The sequence below is a fragment of the Triticum urartu genome, chromosome 1A, assembly GCF_056163025.1.
Source record: "Triticum urartu cultivar PI428250 chromosome 1A, HENAU_Tu73, whole genome shotgun sequence".
NCBI classification, from domain to species: Eukaryota; Viridiplantae; Streptophyta; class Magnoliopsida; order Poales; family Poaceae; genus Triticum; species Triticum urartu.
This window is the reverse complement of record NC_141873.1, coordinates 483,249,852-483,254,487: the sequence shown is the minus strand read 5'-3', so window position 1 is coordinate 483,254,487 and position 4,636 is coordinate 483,249,852. Positions and strand designations below refer to the sequence as shown.

At 41.5% G+C, this 4,636-nt stretch overlaps 1 long non-coding RNA gene across 2 annotated transcripts; it reads left to right on the top strand.

Annotated features, from left to right (window-relative positions):
• The first annotated feature begins 885 nt into the window (after nucleotides 1-885).
• LOC147991820 (uncharacterized) lies at nucleotides 886-4,221 on the top strand. 2 transcript variants are annotated; one of them, XR_015613988.1, is made up of 4 exons: nucleotides 886-1,604; nucleotides 1,785-1,876; nucleotides 2,671-3,626; nucleotides 3,958-4,221. It is a non-coding gene; the product is annotated as an uncharacterized LOC147991820 (long non-coding RNA). The 2 variants fall into 2 exon arrangements; XR_015613987.1 differs by having other exon boundaries at nucleotides 2,671-4,221.
• The last annotated feature ends 415 nt before the right edge of the window (nucleotides 4,222-4,636 follow it).

Genomic DNA, 4,636 nt, shown 5'->3' with positions numbered 1-4,636 from the left:
GAGACGTGACACCGGTTTTGCCTTCTCACCGGAGCTCACCCAGTTGATCCAACAGCAGAATACCTTGATGCAATTGCTAGTTCAGAATCAGGGCAACAACAACAATAACAACAACAACCCGCCGCCCGTGGACAACCTAGCCTGTTTTCTAAGGTTACAGCCACCGGTGTTTTCCAGTAGCACCGAGCCCATAGTTGCGGACGATTGGCTACGCCGTATTGGAAGGGAGTTGACCACGGCAGATTGCACAGATGCTGAGAGAGTGCGCTTTGCCACATATCAATTGGATGGACCAGCAGCCTCATGGTGGGAGAATTACACATCCACTTTTCCTATAGACAATGTCACTTGGGACCAGTTTCAGCAAGCTTTCCGCACAGCCCATGTCTCCACTGGAGCTATGCAAATGAAGAAGCGGGAGTTCCGCAACCTACGCCAGGGGAACCGTACTGTGGCTCAGTACGTGGATGAGTTTAGCAAGTTATCTCGCTACGCCCCTGATGATGTGGCCACAGATGCCGCTAAGCAGGAGAAGTTTATGGAAGGGCTGAATGATGAGATGAGTATGGAGTTGATGGTAGCAACCTTCAACAACTATAAGGAGTTGGTAGATAAGGCTCTTATGATTGAAGGGAAGCAGCAGCAGATTGAGAGCCGCAAGAGGAAGTATGGACAAGGAAAGTATACCTCAATAGCTCAGCAGAAACCTCGCCACTACAACAAGAACCCCCATATACCAACACATGTCTAGCAATAATATGATAAGAAGTGTTGTTCGTTCAACCTCCCACTTCCCACGCGCCACGCTTATAGCTAACCTTCCCTAAGAAATAGCCTCCTCGCGCCCACCTCGCACCCTCGTCCCGGTCCAAATATGTAGTCCATGCCAAAAAAGAAACAAATCATGCAGCCAAAGTTTCTATGCGCCATCTCCCTCTCCCCTGATTTCTCTCTCTCTCAACCACGGTGCTGCCGCAACCAACTCACCGGCTAGATCCGGCGCTCTCCCACACTCGTCGCTTATAGGCCCGGATTCCCCTCGCTCGTCTGCTCCGATCGCCACCGCCACCTCACCGGCTAGATCCGTAGCTCCCGACACCCGTCGGTCATAGGCCCGGATTCCCCTGATCCCCTTGGTCCTCTCCTTTGATTTATGCGGCGACATTCTCCACGTCTCTTCCTGTGCCCTGCAGCAACCCTAGTCACCGAAGGTCGCCGGCACGGCTGCCTCGTCTCTGGTTTGTATTCCCACTACCTCGCGCTGCTGCCGGCTCGGGGATGACGGTGCTGCTCCACCTTGGCTGTATTGACATTGGCTTCGGAATGAAATTTCCGAGATCTGCAAACACTTCCACAATGAAGTTGTACTACTCCATGACGGGGAGATTTGTGTCGGCTGTATCTAATTATATGTTCACTTGTATCCCATCATGTGATTTTTCCCTTGCAGTTTTTGTGCCCGTGAGATGTCAGCTAAAATTTGTTCAGTGTCTGAATATTTGCAGTAACCATGATTTTGGTTTGGTATGAAACTATCCTACACGTGAGGTTTCAAACTGTTGACAATAGATGCACAGATAGATAAGCTTGCCTTGGCTGATTGTGTGAGGATTCACTTGCTTTAAATTGCATACAGCTTCATGTCAGTTTCCTTACCGTAGAATTCTTAATTAGTAGACATCTGTAATTTTTACACTAACTGGTCTAGCGAGTCCATTTAGTTAAGTGTGCCATCATATTTTGTACATTCATATAGGAATTGATGATCCATTATCCAATGGCAGGACCAATGGTACATGATTAGGGAGCTGAGTGGTGACAAGGATCAAATTCTCTTGATTATATGATATGCCACATTGACAGCGAAGGCGCACAGGTACTGTTTCTTTAACCTTGGCAAGTACTGACAAAAGTTGTTCAACCATTACTTATGTCTGCTTTTGTTCAGACTGTTCAGTCATTACATAGGTTGGTCTTGAAATATTAAATAGTGCAACGTTAATTTCGTTTTATTTCTTTGTTAACATCTTGGATCCCACCTTCTCCAGAAACAAAATTAACCTTCTATTCCTAGAGAAGCCCATATAATCAATGTGTTTCTTTTACATGTTGCTTCTACTGCTTCCTTAATTATCCGTGGATTCGAAAATTCTAATCCGTGACATTGTAATTCCTAGGTAACTAGAAAGTCATTATAATGTAGATTATTAAATGATTTTTAGTTGTTGGCATTGAGTTTTTTTCTCCTAAATCCTAATACACCATACCAACCATGAGTAGTACATGAGTAATGTTGACATGGAACTAATTAATGCATAGATTGTTGGAAAATGGAACCAATTCTGTATAGTCAATATTATTCGTTACGTAATTATCATTCAGTTTGTTGCTGAACTCATCTCATTGTTAATATAATATAATCTTTGGATAATTGTTCCCAGTAATACACGCTGATGGTTGTTCACAGCCAACATCTCACTGGTCAAAGATGCTCGGTGTTTTAACATGTGCTCCTACTAAGTTATTTGTGAGAGATACATAAGTTTATGTATTTTCTCTAATGATCTTTTCTAGCACACTTCATAATTTTTATGTGGGTCTTTTTAGGTACAATGCATAACATCTATATTTTTAAACTTTCGAGTTCAAATTTATTTCTAAATAGTGCAGGGGTAGGGGCCTATTCGATGGGCCAAAAAAGCGGAGGTTCGGTTGCGGTTCCCATATGCACAGCAGCGGTGCGGCGACTCCCATATGCACAAGGGTGACACGACTACTGCGAGATTTGCAGATGTGGCACAGTCGCTCTATAGTGATGGTTCGTAGTGCAGCACCGTCAGTTAGTCATCTACCTCATCCCGTACAATCCAGTACCAGAGTTTTGTCACCTATGCGGATATTTGTCCGTTCATATTTCTAATGCCACGTTGATGCATCTATGATCAGTGGTTGGCATTTATTGTATTTTTTTGCGGCGCTCCATGGGTTTGTGTGTCTCATATGTCTATTAATTTATACTTCTTGATAGAAACTTAGCCACATTCCTACAGTACAATGCAAGATGCAGCAGGTAGAAGCTATACAGATATTACTAGGAGTAATTGCAGCTATTCGTTTTGTACTAGTATAGTTGTTCAGCCAAGTAGGAAAAGTTAGATGCATGTACATGTATGAAACTGACTACACAGTATGAAAGTTTGCAGCAATTTTTTCATTGAAAAATACTAATCTGTTGAAAAAGTAGTTTCCAATTTTAACAGTAATCTTTTAGTTGAAATACTGAACCATCTCGCTTGACAAAGTTTATCTATTAATTAAATTTATTGGCAATGCAAAGTGCATCAATTTCTCAGTATTTTAGATTATCTAAAGAGGGTTCGTATTTATGTCTAGAGACCTTTGTGGGAGTAATGATGTTTTGATCCATTCTAACCATGGTATTGGCTTATGGAGATCACACTTTGTCTGTGGAGCAACTTTAATGTCAGTATACTTACATTTGAAATATTGGTTTGTGGTCTTCAAAAATAACAATACATATGTTGTATCTTCAGGTTGCAGAAACTGGATTGTTCCAGGCAGTGACTACGCGGCTTGTGTTTTACAACATTTAAGTGTTAGTTTGTGTATGTGCAATTTAAATTTATAGTTTTCAAATCACAGCTTGTGAATCCTAGCACTAGCACTGGTTCCATGCAATATTCTTGGCACTAAAACCTAGAACACCACTTGTGCCAAGTATGAATTTCTGCGAGGTATTTGTAATCGTAGTTCTATCACCAGTGCAAAATCTGACCAGTTGATAGGACCACTAAAACACTTCAAAATTATTGGTCATGCAGCTGGATTAATTCTTGCGTAGCCTTCAACTTCTGTTTGTTGCTCTTCTAAATTTTTCTGCCCTATTAAACTTTTTTTCTACCGTAAGTTACTGATCTCATTCCTTCATTTTTGTAGGTTCCTAAGATATTTTGGCGATGCATGGCTCAGATGTTGATTGCAAGGTCGAGAATGGAATTGCTGCTGGATAGTCTTATGTTATATTTTAGGACATCATTTGCAGTTTCAATGTTTCAAACATTATGTTTTAGAATAGTTGAGATGTTGATTGAAATGTCCAGTATTGGGCTAGTACTAGTCAATATCAAAACGTGTAATCCTTGGAGTCATGTTCTTTGTCATGCAACAGAGTAAATTTAATATATTACACCTTTCTCTTTATTATATGTGCCTACTTTGCACTATCATTATTGATCTTATCATTCTGGAAGGCAATATATAAAATATTTGTTATGTCCATTCGAATATCCTTTTGTGCAGGGCGGTGGCAACGCATATGAAGTGTTGTTAATCTCTAACTCTATATGTTGCTCTCTTGCAACACCTCTTCACATGGTTTACCAATGAATGTGTATATGTTGTTATAGACCTTTGCAACGCCACCAACGACAACACATACTAATCCGTTGGTGTAGACCTTAGCAACGGTTATACAGACATACAACAACGCATCGATGCGTTGCTAAAGGGGGGGTTCCTGTTGTAGTGCGCCTAACCCCGAACTCGGGAGGACTTGTTCATAACCATGGAGGTCACAACCACACTGGAGGAGGATCGCATAACCACAATGGATCTA